The sequence below is a fragment of the Arachis hypogaea genome, chromosome 3 (genome assembly GCF_003086295.3).
Source record: "Arachis hypogaea cultivar Tifrunner chromosome 3, arahy.Tifrunner.gnm2.J5K5, whole genome shotgun sequence".
Taxonomy (NCBI): domain Eukaryota; kingdom Viridiplantae; phylum Streptophyta; class Magnoliopsida; order Fabales; family Fabaceae; genus Arachis; species Arachis hypogaea.
The window spans coordinates 63,815,857-63,837,754 of record NC_092038.1 but is presented as its reverse complement, the minus strand read 5'-3'; the positions used below and the strand labels follow the sequence as shown (position 1 = coordinate 63,837,754).

Below are 21,898 nucleotides of genomic sequence, written 5' to 3'. Positions count from 1 at the left end.
GTCTTCCAACTCAAGGATCTCCTATTAATCAACTCCAAAGCCAAGTTGAAAGCCTACTCCATTGACATGGATGCCATTTTCACATGCATGTAAAGGGGGTAGAAAGAAGACATGATAATTGGAATTGTGTTGAGATAATCAAACAAATAAAGAAATTAAATAAAAATGTACTTTTGCATTAATTAATTCCAAAATCGAAGGTATCCATATTACTCTAAACAAAGTAAATAGGAAATAAAAGAGTAAAAGAATAGGAAACAAACTACAATGAAAAAGACTTCAACAGAGGTAGTAACTCTTCTCAATATCCAACTCAAAAGCTTAAAACTGGAATCTATGAATAGGAAGAACCCTAGAGGAAGTAGTTATTTTCTCTCTAAGATTCCCAAAAACTAAAACTAAAGCTAAAAACTGAGAATGTGTGAATGTGTTAATGTGTGTTGAGTCCCTGCTGTCCCCTAGCTCTAGTCTGTGTTTCTGGCCCAAAAACTTGGTCCAAACTTAGCCCAAAGTCGCCCCCAGCGTCTTCTGTAAATTCTGCATGTAGCGCATGTCACGCATACACATCAAGCATGCGTGCGCGTCGATGGTCTTCTACACGTTCACGCGTATGCGTCAGGTACGTGTCTGCGTCGCTCTGGGATGCACCAAATTGCGCGTGCGCGTCAGGTACGCGTGCGCGCCGATCCTCGCTGGTCAGCTCCTTAGTTTTTTGTGTTCCTTCCATTTTTGCAAGCTTCCTTTCCATCCTCTAGGCCATTCCTACCCTATAAAGCCTGAAAACACTTAATACACGGATCACGGCATCGAATGGTATAAAGGAGAATTTAAAATACACAATTTAAGGGCTTAGGAGGAAAGTTTTCAACCATAGAACAAAATTAGGAAGGGTTTGTAAAACCATGCAAATTGTATGAATAAGTATGCGGAGAATTGATAAATACGACTCAATTTAGCTCAAGATAAACCAGTGGGTCCCACAACATCTTTACCTACCCCACTTCTTCCTTTTTTCTTTCACAATTCCCCATACACACTTTCCTATAAACCCTAGCCCAATCACATCCATATCACTTCCCTAAAACCATTATAACTCCCACCAACCCCTACCCACTTCAAAATTAAATTTCCCTCCCTATTACCCACCCATGACCAATCCCAACCCTACCCACTTCCTATAAATACCCCTCCTTTTAACCCTTTGTACACACACCTCTCATACACTCATAAGCCCCATTTAGCTGAGCCCTCTCTCTCCCTCTATCTCCTTCTATTTTCTTCTTCTTCTACTCCATTCTTCTCTTTAATTTATTTTTGCTCGAGGATGAGCAAAGTTTTAAGTTTGGTGTTGGAAAAGCTTAGCTTTTTTCTTTCTATTCCCATGGAACCCAAGGTTGGAGAATCCTCTAAAAAGAGTAAAGGAAAGGCAGTAGCCACCACCTCTGAATCTTGGGAGATGAAGAGATTCATCACCAAATCCCACCAAGACCACTTTTATGAAGTAGTGGCAGAGAAGAAAGTGATCCCTGAGGTCCCTTTCAGGCTCAAGAAGAATGAGTATTCGGAAATCCGAAGAGAGATCCAGAGAAGAGGTTGGAAAGTCCTAACCAATCCCATTCAAGATGTTGGGATTTTAATGGTGCAAGAGTTTTATGCTAATGCATGAGTTACTAAAAACCATGACACTAGTGTGAACCCAAATCCAAAGAAATAGAGCACCATGGTCCGAGGGAGAATCTTAGATTTCAGCCTGGAAAGTGTGAGGTTGGCATTCAACATGCCTTTGATGCAAGAAAACCCTCATTCTTACACTAGAAGAGTCAACTTTGATCAGAAATTGGATCAAGTGCTCTCAGACATTTGTGTGGAAGGAGTACAGTGAAAAAGGGACTCCCAAGGCAAGCCTACTCAACTAAGAAGGCTTGACCTTAAGCCTGTAGCTAGAGGATGGTTGGAATTCATCCAACGCTCTATCATCCCTACTAGAAATTGGTCAGAATTGACCATTGACAGAGCTATCATGATTCATTCCATCATGATTGGAAGTGAGGTGGAAGTACATGAGGTGATTCCTCAAGAACTGTACAAGATAGCTGAGATGCCTTCCACCAAAGCAAGGTTGGCATTCCCACACCTCATTTGTCATCTATGCAATTTAGCTGGAATTGTCATAGAGGGAGATATCTCCATTAGGGAGGACAAGCCCATCACTAAGAAGAAGATGGAGCAAACTAGAGAGCATTCATAAAAGCCTTTGCAGCCGCCTCAGCATGAGATCCCTGAGATGTCTCAAGGGACGTATTTTCTCCTTAAACCCTTTGGGATCAATGGCACACTTCTCTTGGAGAACTAAGCCCTAATATGGAGCAATTGAAGGTGGAGCATCAAAAGTATTCCACCATCCTCAATGAAATAAGAAAAGATCAAAGGGCTATGAGGGAAGAACAACAAAGACAAAGGAGTGACATTGAAGAGATCAAGCATCACATTAGATTCTAAAGGTAGAGCACTAGCCGCCACCATTAAAGGTGGATTCGTTCTCTTTATCTCCTTTTCTTATGTATTTTTCTGTTTTCTGTTATGTTTTATCTGTTCTCTTGTACTTACTGCATGATCAATTGTATTTATGTCTTAAAGTTATAAAATATTTCATATATCTATTACCTTACTTAAAAAATTTTATTTGAAAAGAATTGAGAGATACATGAATTTCAAGTTTTATAATAAGAATAGTTCAATTATTTTGATGTGGTGGTATTCTTTTGTTTTCTGAATGTATGAATAAACAGTGCATATTTAAATTTAGAATTTAAGAATGTTGGCTCTTGAAAGAATTATAAAAAGGAAAAGTAATATTGGTAATCTGAAAAATCTAAAAATTGATTCTTCAAGCAAGAAAAAGCAGCAAAAAGAAAAAAAAAGCATATTACAAAAGAAAAAAAATATATGTATGCATGCGAAAAAAAATTAAATAAAAAGCTGAAAAAGCCAATAACCCTTTAAACCAAAAGACAAGGGTAATAGGATCCAAGGCTTTGAGCATCAATGGTTAGGAAAGCCAAAAGGAAACAAAATCCTGGCCTAAGCGGCTCAACCAAGATGTCCCTAACCATGTGCTTGTGGTGTGAAGGTGTCAAGTGAAAAGCTTGAGACTAAGCAGTTAAAGTCGTGATCCAAAGCAAAAAAGTGTGCTTAAGAACTCTGGACACGTTTATCTGGGGATTCTAGCAAAGCTAAATCACAATCCAAAAAGGGTTCATCCAGTTAAAGTGTATGTGGCATTTATGTATCTGGTGGTAATACTGGAAAACAAAGTGCTTAGGGCCACGACCAAGACTCTATAAAGCTGTGGTCAAGAATAAAAAAACCTTAACTAGCAGAGTCAATAATACCATCTGGATTCTAAGTTCCTAAAGAGACTAACATTTCTGAGTTTCAATGGATAATGAGATGCCAAAACTATTCAGAAGCAAAAAGCTACTAAGTCTCACTCATCTAATTGAAACCGAGCTTCATTAGAAACTATGAGATTTATTATATCTTACTCTTCTTTTTATCCTACTGTGTTTTTAGTTACTTGGGGACAAACAACAATTTAAATTTGGTGTTGTGATGAGCGGATATTTTATACACTTTTTGGCATCATTTTCATATAGTTTTTAGTACATTTTGTTTAGTTTTTCTTAAGTTTTCATAGGTTTTAGTGTTAAATTCATATTTTTGGATTCTACTTTGAGTTTGTGTGTTTTTGTGCAATTTCAAGGATTTTTTGCTGAAATTGAGGAGCTGGAGCAAAAGTCTGATTCAGAGACAGAGAAAGCACCGCAGATACTGTCCGGATCTGACCTCCTTGCACTCGGAAGAGCTTTTCTGAAACTAGAGAAGTATAAATGGAGCGTTCTCAATGGATATGGAAAGTTGCCTTCTAGAGATTTCCAGAAATGTATAATAGTCCATACTTTGCTTCAGAATAGAAGACCCAAAACTGGCGTCCAATGCCAGCCTCCTGCCCCATTCCAGGCGTCCAGCGCCCAAGGAGAAGGGACCAGCGTTCAAATTCCCAAAGATGACCCCCTAGCCAGTGTTCAATGCCCTAGGGGCCTCCTAGCATGTGGATATCATCAAAGCTCAGCCCAGACACTCACTTAGTGGGCCCAACAAGTGGATTTTAGCACTAAAAGACTGTTTTACCCTTCCTTATGTAATCTTTAGTCATTAGTTTAGTATTTAAGGGATGTTTTACATAATTTTTAACGACTTTTACACCATATTTTCATTCATCATTGTGTTTTCCTATCAGTATGAGTATCTAAAACTCCTAGGTTGAGGGGAGGAGCCCTGTTGAGTCTTACGGATTAATAAAAGTATTACTATTTCTTTTCAATCTGTGTTTGATTTAATTATAAGATGTATATTCATTCTTCAACATGATGAATGGGATAACCCGTGACAATCATCTTCGTTCTTCATACTAAGACTGCATGCCTAACAACCACCCGTGTTCTTCTTGGGTTCGTGTGAATACTTAAGTGGAAAGCATTGAACCGCCAGCTTGACAATACATCTCTTAGACGGTTAATCCTCGACTTCGTTGGGGACTGCTCGAGACACCAGTTCAACCGAGGTATGGGGAGATTAGGGTCTATGTAGTAGAGACTAGAACCAAGGCGCAACATCCTCTAATCTGGAAGATTCGACCTTGTATGTGGCGTTTTGAGTAGGATCAACAAAGAGAATGAACTGTAGGAGCTTCACCTTCAATCAGAATGGATCCACACTAATCCTAGAGTTCAGATCTGGAGGAGTATTTGCGGCTGCTCAAACCAGCGTCAATCACATACAGCCTGCCATAGAAGAAATCATTCACAGTTGAAGAAGACAGTAATACCAGAGTTAATCCAGAAGGATAAAGTATCCCCAAGCCTTAACCACCTTCTTATCATAGTTTACACAATTTCTGAGGTCTGATTACCCTTTTTCATTCCTTTTATGATTTTAAACCAAATTCAAACCAATAACTATTTTATCCACCTGACTAATATCTGCAAGATAATCATATCTTACTTCAAACCACAATCTTCATGGGATCGACCCTGACTCATTCAGGTATTACTTGGACGACCCAGTGCGCTTGCTGGTTTAGTTGTACAAAGCGTGGGAATTCGTGCACCAGTAATCTGGCGTTGAATGCCAATGATGAGATCCCTAATGGGCATTCAACGCCCAATGCTACACCTTTATTGGCATTGAACGCCAGGACAGAGGTCCCTCCTGGGCGTTCAATACCCAAACTGGCACAAAGAGGTCCTCCTTACTCACGTTGAACGCCCAAATCGGCAGAGAATCTTGTGTTGAATGCCAGTGAAGATGTCCCCACTGATTATTCAATGCCCAAAAAGCCACAAGAGATGGAGTTGAACGCCAGTAAGGGTGTTCCTACTGAGTATTCAACACCCACTGATGAGGTCCCTATCCAAGAATTAAAGGAAGCCAAGGCTTATGTAAAGACCATAGAGGTCCCCTTGCAAACACTCCTGTAATTCATGAGTTCTGATAAATACTCATCCTCTAATGAGGATGAGGAAACTAGGGAAGAGCAAATTGCTCAGTACCTAGGAGCTCTCATGAAACTAAACACCAAGTTATTTGGAGTAAAGACCTTGGGGGAAGAACCTTCAGTGCTTACCAAAGAATTCAATGCTTTGGTTCAGCAGAAGCTACCTCAAAAGCTTCTGGATCTCAAACGCTTCCTAATTCCTTGCACCGTAGGCAGGATGACCTTTGAGAAGGCTTTGTATGACCTAGGGTCAAGAATAAACCTCATGCCACTCTCTGTAATGGAGAAGTTGTGAATCTTTGAGATACAAGCAGCAAATATCTCACTAGAGATGGCAGACAAGTCAATGAAAAAAGTATATGGCATGGTAGAGGATGTTTTGGCGAAGGTTGAAGACCTTTACATCCCTGCAAACTTCATAATCTTAAATACTGGGAATGATGAGGATGAATCCATCATCGCCACTACCAATGCTATCATTGATGTAGCAAAGGGAGAATTGATTTTACAATTAGGGGATGAGGATATCTTGTTCAAGATGCCTCATCCGAACTCTCCCTCTGAGAAAAGAGAGATAACTGTGCAACACTTAGTGTTCCAACCATCTCTTTCAGCGCGGAGCTTTACTAAGTCCCTAGACACCAATTCTAAGTTTGGTGTTGGGCAGCCATCAACAAGCATTGAGAACAAAGGTACTAAGAAGAAAGTACTTAAAGGTTGGAGGAACAAAAAGATCCCCACAGAAGGTCTCTCACCTGGCATGAGAGTTGTCTTCACAAAGAAACTAGTGCACTTGCTGGTTCAGTTGTGCGGAGTGTGGGAATCTGCGCACCACTAACCAATCAACAAATATTTAATGTACATATGCAAATATCATGAGGACCTTTCAAGGTTGTAATGGATCTAGGGTAAAGGTAAGGATATATGCATGGCCAAATGAGCTAAAATTTGAATCTTTATTTAACCTAAGTTCTCACTTAATACATACACAACCTACATACTTCTAATATCAAGCCTAGCTACCGAAAATCTCACTTTTACATACATACACACATACTCATGTATCAAATTCAATTCAATCACATATGCATTGATTTTTATTAAATTTTACATTGGGATAATTTTGTCTCCTTTATTATTATTATTATTATTATATATATTTTTTTTATAATATATACAAAAGACATTAATGCATATGGTTTCCATACTATTACATGAGTGTACACCCAAATTTTCAATATTTCTCAATAAGCATAAAACAAAATTTCATCAACCAAAGTTTCCACATTTTTCCCACACTTAGTTGACAACACATACTCGCTATCTTAAGCTAACTAAAGAGTCAAATAGGAAAATTAATTGTTTTCTGCTTAAGCTTACTGATATGGTAATAAAGAACAAAAGGGGATTAAAAAGGCTGGAAATGACAAACAAAGGTAAATGAAAAGGTAGGCTATTTGGGATAAGTGAGCTATAATAAAATGATGGCCTCAATCACATAAATGTATAAATATACACTAAATAATGGACAAAATAGAATAAAACAAACCAAATATTGCAATCATAGAAAAGAAAACATACAAGAATCAAAATCATGGTTAAATGATATAACCATACAATTAGGCTCAAAAACTCACAGGTTATGTGTTCTTTAGCTCAAAAAACCGTATATTCCAAACTATATACATCATGCACGTTTCAGTGAAAAAGTCTCAACTCAAATCAATTTGAATCCTAATACCCTTTTTGGAGAAAGAAAGAATTTCTTGGAAATTTCCTCAAATTGACTAATATTTATTCTTTATATATATAATATGATATGATGTGATTGTGAAAAATTAAAAATTCTTAGTTCATTTCCTACTTTCAACCAAATCAATTTCTTATGTATATCGGAATAAACTAAGTTCAATTATGCGCATTTTCCAATTACAACTAATCAACTACACTAAACTATATATATGGATATACTACCAACATAGAAAAATGAAAACTAATTAAGATTTAAAATATATACAAGCAAAAGTATACAGTACGATAAACTAAAAAGTATTCAAAACAACCAATATGTTAAAAAATTCAAAACTATACTAAAACAAAGATGCAGGTGCTGAAAATAAAATGAAATAAAAGTGTCTAGAATTGAATGGTTCACCAAAATAACTTTGTCGATGAAGGCGGTCTCCCCACACTTAAATGTTAGCATCGTCCTCGATGCTTATTAAATCATGTTGGGTGAGAGGGGTCATTGCCATCATGTCCACCGTCTCCTATAGGTTCCCGTGGCTCTGCCGACTGCTCATTGATGAATCCATATTTTACGGTATATTTTGGTTTGATTTGAGTGGATTCCGTCACATAAACCCACATTTATTCACCTAAATAGCATGCTTTTGAGATTTCTTCATAAACTGTGCTTGAAAGTGAAAACATGTTCTTTTGTGCTTAATTTAGTCAATTTTATTCACTTTAATCCCATTTGGTGCCTTGATGTATTTGTTAAGTGATTTTCAGGTTTCCAAGGCAAGTATAGGTTGAAGAAGCGAGAAAAAGAGCATGCAAAAGAGAAGAATTCAAGAAATGAAGGATTTGGAAAGCTGTCAGCCCTGACCTCTCTGTTTTAAATTGGTCATAACTTGAGCTACAGAGGTCCAAATGAGGCGGTTCTAGCGGCATTAGAAAGCTAACGTCCAGAGCTTCAAAATGATATTCAATTTGCTATAGTGGACATAAGTTTAAGTGTGCGTACGCACAGGTACGCACAAGTACCTGTGCGTACACACAAGTCAGAATTTAGCATCTGTGCGGACGCACACATCTGTGCGTCCGCACAGGTCCCTGCACTTGACCTCATTAATGGCAACTCACTAGCAGTTATTTTTGGGCCCCCAAAAACCAATTCAACTCATTTTTGAAGCTATTTAATGCCAAATTGAAGATGGATGAAGGGGGCAATTAGGTTTTGTTGTTATCATGTTTTGGTGTAGTTCTCTAGAGAGATAAGCTCCCCCTCTCTCTAGAATTAGGGTTCTTTAGTTTAATTTCATGTAATTTCTACTTTTAATTCTTGTTTTCCTTTACTTCTCCTTGTCATTTATTGTTATTGCATCTTTGTTCTTCTTAATCACTTTTGTTATTTTCTCTTTTGTTATTTTCTCTTTTATGTCATTTTCATGTTATAAACACTTTTGTCATTTTACTTCTAATTAATGCAATTTTATGTTTTCATGTCATTTATTGCTTTCTCTAGTTGTTATTGTTACTTTCTTGCTTTGGTAGTTTTAGAATTTATTTTATTGTAATTTAATATTATTTTATTGTCATGCACAACAAGTGTTTGATAAAATGCTTGGCTTAGTTTTCATTTAATTTTTCCACACTCTTGGCTTGGAAGTGTTGACTTTAGTGTCCCTTGAGTCATTGATATCCATTCTTGTTTGATATATTAGAATTGTTATTTAATTTGGTTTTCCTTGACTCTATGTGACCCCTAGTGTTGACATAGGACTTAGGGATTGAAATTAACTATGCCTATTTGACTAAGTAGGATTAACTCTTCATAATCATCATATGTTTATGGTCAATGGCTAGGATAGGTAACCTTATCTCTCAATTACTTGCCAAGAGATTTCTTGCATTCTATGTTTTTTTCCTTGCCTTTAATTGCTTTGACTTTTATTGCCCTGATGTTTAATTTCTTGCATGTTTAGTTTCACACTCTTGGTTGAGAAATTGGATGTTTGGGTGGAATTGAGTTGTGGATGTCTATTCCGCATTGTGTGAGAATAGTTAATTGATTTGGTTTCCATTGACGATAGTCTTTCACTAAGTTAATTAGTGAGTTGACTAGGACTTATGGATCGAGATCAATTACACTCTTTTGACTAATTCTCAAGGAGGATTGACTAGTTTGGATTGATTCCACACAATTGCCATGTTTGTGGTCCACAACTAGGATAGGAAACCTAAACTCCCCAATTCTCGCCAAGTCTTGCCATTTACATTCCTTGTATGTTTATTTGCTCTCTTGCTATTTACATTTCTTGCTTTCTTGCTTTTTCAATTCCCCATGTTCTCTTATAGCCAATAATTGTACATTTTATTGCAACTCCTAGGGAAGATGACCTGAGGTTTAAATACTCTCGGTTAATTAGAATTTGTAAACATTTGATTAAGAGAATTCATTGTTGGTTTGGACTATGCTACCAACTAATTGATGCTTGTTTTGACTGATTCTAAACTATACAATAGTTCTCTTATCAAATTTGGCATCGTTGCCGAGGAGTTGCAATGGTGTAAGTTTTTTGCTATTGTATATATGTTAATATGTAAATAGCTTACTTTTTGGTTGTCTTTTGTTTTTGTTGATAGTTAGAATTGGGATCCCGGAGGACATTGAACATTCTAGCATCTGGTGGAGAAGTCAAGCACAAGCCACCATAGCAAGGGGCTCTCCCAATTTTCTAACTTAAAGACATTAAATAAAAGTATTTGGTAACATTGTTCCTGCTCTTCTCTTTTTGTATATATTTTGGTTTATTGCATGTTTGTTTGGTTGGTTAGCTTAGAATTAGTTTAATTTTGATATTTGTAAGTTAATTTTGGTTTGGATCATGAATTTATGGGTTATTGCATGTTTGGTGTTGAGATAAAGTGTGCGCACGCACATAACAACGAAAATTCACCTTCTGTGCGTACGCACCCACCTGTGCGTACACACACAATCCTTTATGCCCACTGTTCGCAGTGCCTGCACGCCTTGTGCACGCGCATTCCCCTATTTTCTGCGACTTGTGCGTACACACACATGCCCTTTTTTGCACTATCTGTGCGGTCGCACAGGCTTGTGCATCCACACGCCAACTTGCAACCACTCTGGTGGGAGAATTGGCACAGCCTGTGCGTGTGAACCCCTGCCCCTTATACTATTGTGCGCGCGCATGGACCTGTGTGCGCATGCACACATGATCCAACCTAAAAAAAAGAGTGTTCTGTGTGTGCGCACACACTTGTATGCATGCACACCTTCTAATCCCCTCTATGTTCAGAGCGGTGATAAGCGGATACTTTATACGCTTTTTGGTAATGTTTTTACATAGTTTTTAATATATTTTAGTTATTTTTTAGTATATTTTTATTAGTTTTTATGCAAAAATCACATTTCTAGACTTTACTATGAGTTTGTGTATTTTTCGGTGATTTTAGGTATTTTCTGGCAGAAATTGAGGGACCTGAGCAAAAATTTGATTCAGAGGCTGAGAAAGGACTAAAGATGCTGTTGGATTCTGACCTCCCTGCACTTGAAGCTGATTTTCTAAAGTTAAAGAAGCCCAATTGGTGCGCACTTAATTGCATTGGAAATTAGATATCTTGGGCTTTCCAACAATGTATAATAGTCCATACTTTGCCCGAGATTTGATGGCCCAAACTGGCGTCCAAACGCCCACCAGAGACCCTTTTCTGGCATAAAATGCCAGAACTGGCACCAAAGCTGGAGTTAAACTCCCAAACTGGCACCAAAACTGGCGTTTAAACTCCAAGAAGAGCCTATTCATGTGAAAGCTTCAATGCTTAGCCCAAACACACACCATGTGGGCCCCGAAAGTGGATTTCTGCACTATCTACACTTAGTTACTCATTTTCTGTAAACCTAGTTTACTAGTTTAGTATAAATAGCAGTCTTTACTATTGTATTCATATCTTTAGATCATTTTTGAGACTATCTTTCGATCACTTTTGGTCTCTTGATCACGTTTTGGGGGTTGGCCATTTGGTCATGCTTGGACATTCATCACTTATGTATTTTCAACGGTGGAGTTTCTACACCTCATAGATTAAGGTGTGGAGCTCTACTGTTCCTCATGAATTAATGCAAAGTACTATTGTTTTTCTATTCAATTCGCGCTTATTCTTGTTCTAAGATATTCACTCGTACTTCAACCTGATGGATGTGATGATCTGTGACACTCATCGTCATCCTCCCTGATGAACGCGTGCCTGACAACCACCTCCGTTCTATCTGCGAGAGCTTGAGTGTGTATCTCTTGGCCTCCTGGTTCACGGCGCATGGTTGCCTCTCCTAACAACAGAGCCTTCCATTCCGTGAGATCATAGTCTTCGTGGTATAAGCTATAATCAATTGGCAGCATTCTTGAGATCCGAAAAGTCTAAACCTTGTCTGTGGTATTTCGAGTAGGATCTGTGATGGGATGACTGTGACGAGCTTCAAACTCGTGACTGTTGGGCACAGTGAGAATGTGCAAAAGAATAAATGTATTCTATTTGTAGAGGACATGTTTTCACTGAGACGACAGATGGTAGCCATTGACAACGGTGATCCACCAATATACAACTTGCTATGGAAGGGAGTATGCATGATTGGATAAGGACAATAGGAAACCAGAGGCTCAGAGGGAACAAAGCATCTCCATATGCTTATCTGAAATTCCCACCAATGAATTTCATAAGTATCTCTATCCTATTTTATGTTTTATTTCTCTTTTAATTATCAAAACCTCATAACCATTTGAATCCACCTGACTGAGATTTACAAGATGACCATAGCTTGCTTCAACCCGACAATCTCCGTGGGGTCGACCCTTACTCATGTAAGGTATTACTTGGATGACCCAGTGCACTTGCTGGTCAGCTGCACGGAGTTGTGAGAGAAGTGTGAACTCACGATTTCATGTACCAAGTTCTTGGCGCCGTTGCCGGAGATTATTCGAGTTTGGACAACTGACGATTCATCTTGTTACTTAGATTAGGTAATTTTCTTCTTGTGCTATTTTCAAAAAACTTTTCAAAAATCTTTAAAAAAAATTTTTTTCTAATTTTCGAAAATTTTTCAAAAAAAAAATTAATAAAATCATTAAAACCAAAAAAATTTGTGTTTCTTGTTTGAGTCTAGAGTCAAATTTTAAGTTTGGTGTCAATTGCATGTTTTTATTTTCCTAGCATTTTTCGAAAACTCATGCATATGTTCTTCTTGATCTTCAAGTTGTTCTTGATGATTGTCTTTGTTTGATCTTGTGGTTTTCTTGTTTTGTGTCTTTTCTTGTTTTTCATATGCATTTTCGAATTTTTAAAGTCAAAAGTTTAAAAATTTCTAAGATTGGTGTCTTGCATGTATTTCTTTTCTTAAAAATTTTTCAAAAAAATAAGTTCTTGATGTTCATCATGATCTTCAAAGTGTTCTTGGTGTTCATCTTGACATTCAAAGTGTTCTTGCATATTTTCTTTGTTTTGATCGTAAATTTTCATGTATTGAGTCATTTTGTTGTTTTTTTCTTTCTTCATTAAAATTCAAAAATCAAAAAAATATCTTTTCCTTATTTCACTCATAAAATTCGAAATTTTGGGTTGACTTAGTGAAAGATTTTTAAAATTTAGTTGTTTCTTGTTAGTCAAGTCAAAATTTCAATTTAAAAATTCTATCTTTTCAAATATTTTTCAAAAATCAAATCTTTTTCATTTTTTCTTAATATTTTTGAAAATTTTAAAAATTGATTTTCAAAATCTTTTTCTTATTTTTATTTCATATTTTTGAAAACCTTGCTAACAATTAAGGATTTGATTCAAAAAATTTCAAGTTTGTTACTTTCTTGTTAAGAAAGGTTCAATCTTTAAATTCTAGAATCATATCTTTTAGTTTCTTGTTAGTCAAGTCATCAACTTCAATTTTCAAAATCAAATCTTTTTAAATTTCTTTTTCAAATCTTTTTCAAAATAGATTTCAATCATATCTTTTTCAAAACTTAATTTCAAAATCTTTTTCTAACATCTTACCTTTTCAAAATTTATTTTCAAATCTTTTTCAATTAACTACTTTTCTCTCTCTAATTTTCGAAAACCACTAACAACTTTTAAAAAAAAAGCCTTTTTAATTAACTAATTATTTTAAATTCTAATTTTAATTTATTTTTCTAATATTTTCGAATTTCCCCTCTCTCTCATCTCTTTCTATTTATTTATTTATTTACTAACACTTCTCTCCTTCTTAAAATTCGAACCATCTCTCCCTCTTTGTGTTCAAATTCTCTTTATTTTCTCTCTACCTCATTCTTCTCTTCTTCTTTTCTTCTACTCACATAAAGGAATCTCTATACTGTGATATAGAGGATTTCTCTTCTTTTCTATTCTCTTCTTTTTCACATGTGCAGGAACAAGGATAAAGATATTATTGTTGAAGCTGATCCTGAACCTGAAAGGACTCTAAAGAGGAAGCTAAGAGAAGCTAAAGCACAACTCTCTGGAGAGAACCTGACAGAAAGTTTTGAAAAAAAAGAAGACATGGCAGCCAAAAATAACAACAATGCCAGAGATGCAAGGAAGATGCTTGGTGACTATGCTGCACAACTTCCAACTTCTGTGGAAGAAGCATCTCAATTCCTGCCATTGCAGCAAACAACTTTGAGCTTAAGCCTCAATTAGTTTCTCTAATGCAGTAGAACTCCAAGTTTCATCGACTTCCATCAGAAGATACTCATCAGTTCTTATCTGAATTCTTGCAGATCTGTGATACTGTTAAGACCAATGGGGTTGATCCCGAGGTCTACAGACTTATGCTTTTCCCCTTTGCTGTGAGAGACAGAGATAGGACATGGTTGGACTCACAACCTAGAGAAAGCCTGTACTCTTGGGACAAGCTGGTCAATGCTTTCTTGACCAAATTCTTTCCACCTCAAAAGATGAGTAAGCTTAGAGTGGACATCCAAACCTTCAGATAGAAGGAAGGTGAATCCCTCTATGAAGCTTGGGAAAGATACAAGCAATTAACCAAAAGGTGTCCTTCTGACATGTTTCCAGAACAGAGCATCATATGTATATTCTATGATGGTCTGTCTGAGTTATCCAAGATGTCATTGGAACACTCTGCTGGTGGATCTCTTGATCTGAAAACACTTGCAGAAGCCCAGAAACTCATTGAAATGGTTGCAAATAACCAGTTCATGTACACTTTTGAGAGAAATTCTGTGAATAATGGGGTGACTCAGAAGAAAGGAGTTCTTGAGATTGATACTTTGAATGCTGATATGTCATCATATACCTATTTTTCTATGCTTTTTCATACAAGAAATTGATGAATTGTGCTTAAATATTGAATGCTTTTGTACTTAAATGATATATTTTCTTGATATTTTAATTTTATAAATCTTGTAGGAAATAAGAAGAAAAAGAAGCAAAGAAGCACAAAAAAAGAGGAAAAAAGAGCTTTGGAGCACACTTTGAAGTTGGAGCACACTTTGGAGGCTTAGGCCACGCTTTTAAAAGCGTGGCCCATGACCAAATCAATGAAGAATAGGCAAACAGCACACACTGCCCTGCTCTTGCCAAGGGCAGGGCAGAATCGTGATGCAAAGTGAGGTTGGAAGCAAGAATTTCGCTAAGGTAAAATCTGGGCGCTCACAGCATGACCATGCCTCCTTCAAAGGGCTATAACTTGAGCTACAGACGTCCAATTGATGTGCTTCGAGTTGCGTTGGAAAGCTGACATTCAGAGCTTTCCAACGATATATAGCAATTCATATTTGGCGTACAATTCAGGCAGGAACGAAAGGCATCTTTAAGGGCCATGAGGAAGCAAGAAACTAGGCCTTACTTTGGTGCCAAGAAAGCCAAGGAAAAATGGGTAGCGTGTGCATCGGCCAAGTCTCGAACACGGGACTTCAATTTAGAAACACTGCCCTGCCCTCCGCGAGGGCAGGGCAGCATTTTGGTGATGCACACACATGCACCACTCTGGCGCACCAAGGGAAGGCTCGGCAGCATCATTCTGGCGCACAGGCACCAAACTGGCGCACCAGAATTTTCTGCCCTGCCCTCCGCGAGGGCAGGGCAGCATCCTGCAGCACACACCAACACACCATGCTCGCACCAAGGCCGCACGCATCAAATCCTGCCCTGCCCTCCACAAGGGCAGGGCAGCCTCCTGGGAGCAACATGGGCCAAAATTCACCAAAATTTCATTTAAATTCAATTCCTCTCCAAATTGAATCAAGGCCAACCAAACCCATTTCTCCTCAAATCCAAAGCAAGCAAAGCCCACATCATCACTCAAAGGCACATGGATCAATTAAATTAGGATTTTCATTTTTGTAATTTGTTTTAATTTCATTTTCATTTTTTATTTTGTAAAGCCTATATAAAGGCATCAATTAGAGCTCGGAAAGGGGGGCTTGATCCATTAGGGAGTAGTAGTAGTAGATAGCTCTTTCTTTGAGTTTTCATTTCTGTTTTGAATCTTGGGTGGAGATTGGAAGGAATTCTGTTTTCATTCTCCATCCACAACATCTCTGCTTTGTTCTTCTGCATAATTCAAGGAATTTTGATTTGAACCAAAGCTCTCTTTACTGCTTTCATCTTCTTTCCTTCTGCAATTGTTCTTGGTTGGATCAAGGAAGGAATTGAGATCTAGACTTGTTTTCTAGTCTCTTTGATTTCCTGAGATCTTCAATCTCATTTGGCAATTAAACTGAATTTAATTTCTGTTTGCTTCTTCAAGCAATTCTACTTTCTGTTTAAGATTTGTTGCAAGTTACTCTTCTGCTTGATTGCTCCCTACATTCTCTTGTTGAATTTTAATTCCCAACACCCAAGTCCTTTTACTTTTCATGCAATTTAATTCTTATGCAATTGTTCCAAGTTCTGCTTGCTGCTTGCTTTAATCTCCTTGTTCCCAATCCCCTTTACATTTAATGCAATTTACATTTCGTGCAATTTAAGTTTCAGCTATTTTACTTTCTTGCACTTTAAGTTTTATGCAATTTTACTTTCTGCAACTTTAAATTTCCTGTCATTTACAATTCTGTTGATTAACTTCACACAATTCACTCAATGTTAGCTTGACTAAACTAATCACCCACTAAAGTTGCTTGATCCATCAATCCCTGTGGGATCGACCTCACTCTTGTGAGTTATTATTACTTGATGCGACCCGGTACACTTGTCGGTTGGATTTGTGTGTTGGAAATTTGTTTTTCCACAAAAACACCATCAAGTTTTTGGCGCCGTTGCCGGAGATTGATTTAGATCAACAATGATTAAGTGGGTGAGAAGTCTAGATCAAGCATTTTCTTTATTTTTGTTCTCTGTTCTAAGTTGAAACCAAGGTGTTTGAGTTATTGCCTCACTAAGAAATTCATCTTTGAGATGTGAATTTCAATTTCCCTTGGTGTTGTGTTTTACAAAATTCAAATGGAGTTAAACTCATCTTATGATCAAACAAATTTTATGAGATATTACCCACCATCACCAATCTCTAATGGTGGCTGGGAATATCACCAAGAGAATACACATTCTGAGCACTCCAATTCATGGAGATTTGCTTCAGAGACACAAGATGAGCAAGAAAATCATATGGGATACCAACCACCACCACAAAATGATTCATATCATTATCCTCATGGTGGATGGAAGTATCACCAAAGAATGGAAGAGCATCCACCCTCACGTCCCAGTTTCTCATTTGAAAGTTCTTCATCACTTGATTATGATTACTCTCAACCTTCATCTCTTGAACTAACAGATTGGGATTACCTTCAAGCCATTGAAATACATAGAAAACTCGTGGAAAGATACACACAACCCCAATCCTAGACAGAAATCGTATTCAAGAAGATGAATGAGTTCTCAGAGCAAACAAGGAGGAACTTAGAACCATCCAACAGTGAGGATGAAGACAAATTTCTGAAGGATAAAGTGGAAGAGCAAGATAAGGAGGCTACTGCATCAAGTGAACTTTCAATGAAGAATGAGGTGGTTGAAAATGAAACTGCACTTGAGATGAAAAGGGAACATGAACATTCACAACCCTCACAAACTTCCCTTGAATCTGTGATCGAAAAATATGAAGAGGAGATGAAGAAATCTTGGGAAGAACAACAAACCTCCTCCATAAAAGGACTATTAAGTCAAATGTTGGGTGCAAGGGAGGAAGTGGAGGAGCAAGAAAGTGAGGAAGTCATTCCAAACTCAAGTGAAGCAGAGAAGTATATAGAGGAAAAGCTCATGGAGCCACCAATTCAAAAGGCTCTGGATGAATACAAAACTCTAATAATCACACAGCAACCAAGTCTTGAATTCAAGGAAGTGATGGCAATTAACAAAAGCACCGAGAAGAGGATTGTGACCAAGCTACCAAGGACAACATTCAAGAGGAGGTCAACCACAAGCAATCCAACCCCTGGACCAATAGCAAGCAAGCTCAATCAAGCCATGTACAAAAGAAAGCTTGCTGAGAGGAAGCCAAGACAGGGGACACTAGCTAAAACTTCTCCCTTCTTGGAGTCATTCCTCTTAACAAACTGGAAGAAGAGGAAGAAAGTGAGGAACAACATGTCAAGCTAATGACACTAAAAGAGCACTTGTTGGGAGGTAACCCAACCGTAGGTAACATTTCTTCTCCGCTTTGTTTTCTTTCTGTGGTTTGTTTAAATTTAATAATTTGGCATATAGTTACATTCTAAGTTTGGTGTTGCCCTGCAACAAACTGTTTTCCATCTTCATGGATGATTGCATCAATTTTACATGGAAGTGTCACACTAAGAATCTAAGTTTGGTGTGCCACTTAATTTTTTTTTATGCAAATCATCCAGCAACACCACTTGTTTACATAATCATAATGCCACTGCAATGTTATTGTTTTTAGTTAGACAATTTTAGTTTTCTTGATTGTTTTAGTCATTTCCTTGTTTTTAATGCTTTCTTTTATTAACTGTGTTTGTTAATACATCACCCAAACATCCTTACTCATGACAAATTCTTCACTTGGTGAGTGTATTTAACAAATAACAGTTTCACTTGCTTAGTTTTAATTCAAATAAATTGACATATGATTGCATTCTAAGTTTGGTGTTGCTATGCAACAAAATTTGGTTCAAATGCTTACAAGATACCTGCATCAATTTCAAGAGAAAGTGTCACACTAAGTTTTGTGTGCCATTTATATTTTTATGCAATGTATCATGCACACCAACTTATATCTGCAATCACTATGTCTCTGTCTCTTGTGCCTTGATTTTTATCTTAAATTTTGCTTGCTCAAAACACATGTACTGCTAACATTTCATTGTGTAAGACATTTATGATCTATCTTAGCCCTATAGCCATTGTTCTAATTGATGCTTGAGGATGAGCAAGCATTCTGAGTTTGGCAAGGGAAAGAAGAAGAATAGAGGAAAAAGGACAACAATAATGAAGATGAACTACAAGGTTGTAGAGCTCCTTTTCTTCTCATTTGTTTCTAGCAGTTAAATTTCATGATTGTCTTCATCTTTTCTGTTTACATGTGTGTATGAATAAGCATAGCTTGAATTTTGATTTATAATATGTTGCTGTGGCATTATAACTACCAACTTGAGCTTTGTGAATTCAAAAGCAATGAAGCATCATGATCATAAACAAACAAGGCATTAAAGAAGAATTTAGCATGTGCATACAAGTATTGGAAAGCTAGTATGTTTGATTGCTGCTCAATTGCATTAGATTTTATTTAATTGAACTTTCATCTAGTACATTTTGTGAAATCTTTTGAAATCATGAAAACCTTGAAGAAGCAAATATAATTAAAGCAAGAAAAGAAAAAGGGAAGGAATGAGAAAGCTGAAGGCTCTAAGTACCAATGGCAATTTATTTTCTAAGTGCTTGTGGTGTTTATGTATCAAGCCAAATGCTTGAAAACAAAACACTTAGAAGTCAAGGCTAGACTCAAGTGCAAAAGCACTCCCTCAAAGCTCAAGGTTCTGAGCATCAATGATTAGAGAGTCAAAGAAAAGAAAAAAAATGAGCTTAATGAAGTCCTCTAATTCAAATGCTTGTGGTGCTTATGTATCAAGTGGTAATACTTGAAAACAAAGCATTTAGAAGTCGTAGCTTTGTTATTTACTCATGGGGCAAAGCACCCAAAAGGAGAAGCTAACAAAAAAAAAAAATCAAAAGCTTGTTTCAAGGAAGAATTATAAGAAAAAGATTTCATAAAATAAGCTAGATAGAAGCATCAATCATTTACATCTCTTTTGTAATTGTAGCATGCATAGAAAACTAGCTTGCCATGAACATTGAGTTGCTATTCTTCTTACCTTGGATTGTCAATCTTTATTGCATGATTCTTTTCTTGCTTGGGGACAAGCAAGGTTTAAGTTTGGTGTTGTGATGATATGTCAACATATACCTATTTTTCTATGCTTTTTCATACAAGAAATTGATGAATTGTGCTTAAATATTGAATGCTTTTGTACTTAAATGATATATTTTCTTGATATTTTAATTTTATAAATCTTGTAGGAAATAAGAAGAAAAAGAAGCAAAGAAGCACAAAAAAAGAGGAAAAAAGAGCTTTGGAGCACACTTTGAAGTTGGAGCACACTTTGGAGGCTTAGGCCACGCTTTTAAAAGCGTGGCCCATGACCAAATCAATGAAGAATAGGCAAACAGCACACACTGCCCTGCTCTTGCCAAGGGCAGGGCAGAATCGTGATGCAAAGTGAGGTTGGAAGCAAGAATTTCGCTAAGGTAAAATCTGGGCGCTCACAGCATGACAATGCCTCCTTCAAAGGGCTATAACTTGAGCTACAGACGTCCAATTGATGTGCTTCCAGTTGCATTGGAAAGCTGACATTCAGAGCTTTCCAACGATATATAGCAATCCATATTTGGCATACAATTCAGGCAGGAACAAAAGGCATCTTTAAGGGCCATGAGGAAGCAAGAAACTAGGCCTTACTTTGGTGCCAAGAAAGCCAAGGAAAAATGGGTAGCGTGTGCATCGGCCAAGTCTCGAACACGGGACTTCAATTTAGAAACACTGCCCTGCCCTCTGCGAGGGCAGGGCAGCATTTTGGTGATGCACACACATGCACCACTCTGGCGCACCAAGGGAAGGCTCGGCAGCATCATTTTGGCGCACAGGCACCAAACTGGCGCACCAGAATTTTCTGCCCTGCCCTCTGCGGAGGGCAGGGCAGCATCCTGCAGCACACACCAACGCACCATGCTCGCACCAAGGCCGCACACATCAAATCCTGCCCTGCCCTCCACAAGGGCAGGGCAGCCTCCTGGGAGCAACATGGGCCAAAATTCACCAAAATTTCATTTAAATTCAATTCCTCTCCAAATTGAATCAAGGCCAACCAAACCCATTTCTCCTCAAATCCAAAGCAAGCAAAGCCCACATCATCACTCAAAGGCACATGGATCAATTAAATTAGGATTTTCATTTTTGTAATTTGTTTTAATTTCATTTTCATTTTTTATTTTGTAAAGCCTATATAAAGGCATCAATTAGAGCTCGGAAAGGGGGGCTTGATCCATTAGGGAGTAGTAGTAGTAGATAGCTCTTTCTTTGAGTTTTCATTTCTTTTTTGAATCTTGGGTGGAGATTGGAAGGAATTCTGTTTTCATTCTCCATCTACAACATCTCTGCTTTGTTCTTCTGCATAATTCAAGGAATTTTGATTTGAATCAAAGCTCTCTTTACTGCTTTCATCTTCTTTCCTTCTGCAATTGTTCTTGGTTGGATCAAGGAAGGAATTGAGATCTAGACTTGTTTTCTAGTCTCTTTGATTTCCTGAGATCTTCAAACTCATTTGGCAATTAAACTGAATTTAATTTCTGTTTGCTTCTTCAAGCAATTCTACTTTCTGTTTAAGATTTGTTGCAAGTTACTCTTCTGCTTGATTGCTCCCTACATTCTCTTGTTGAATTTTAATTCCCAACACCCAAGTCCTTTTACTTTTCATGCAATTTAATTCTTATGCAATTGTTCCAAGTTCTGCTTGCTGCTTGCTTTAATCTCCTTGTTCCCAATCCCCTTTACATTTAATGCAATTTACATTTCATGCAATTAAGTTTCAGCTATTTTGCTTTCTTGCACTTTAAGTTTTATGCAATTTTACTTTCTGCAACTTTAAATTTCCTGTCATTTACAATTCTGTTGATTAACTTCACACAATTCACTCAATGTTAGCTTGACTAAACTAATCACCCACTAAAGTTGCTTGATCCATCAATCCCTGTGGGATCAACCTCACTCTTGTGAGTTATTATTACTTGACCACAACATATCCACGTCACCAAATCCAACCGGCAAGTGTACCGGGTCGCATCAAGTAATAATAACTCACAAGAGTGAGGTCGATCCCACAGGGATTGATGGATCAAGCAACTTTAGTGGGTGATTAGTTTAGTCAAGCTAACATTGAGTGAATTGTGTGAAATTGTAGCTAACAGAAAGTAAATGACAATGAATTTAAAGTTGCAGAATGTAAATTGGCAAGTAACTTAAAGAGCAAGAAATGTAAATCGTAAGAAACTTTAAATGACAAGAAATATAAATTGCATCAA

The 21,898-nt window shown here is 37.3% G+C and overlaps 1 non-coding gene across 1 annotated transcript; it reads right to left on the bottom strand.

The window, feature by feature from the left end:
* Positions 1 to 14,253: 14,253 nt before the first annotated feature.
* LOC112793258 (small nucleolar RNA R71) lies at positions 14,254 to 14,357 on the bottom strand. Its single transcript, XR_003197960.1, has one exon. It is a non-coding gene; the product is annotated as a small nucleolar RNA R71 (small nucleolar RNA).
* Positions 14,358 to 21,898: the final 7,541 nt, after the last annotated feature.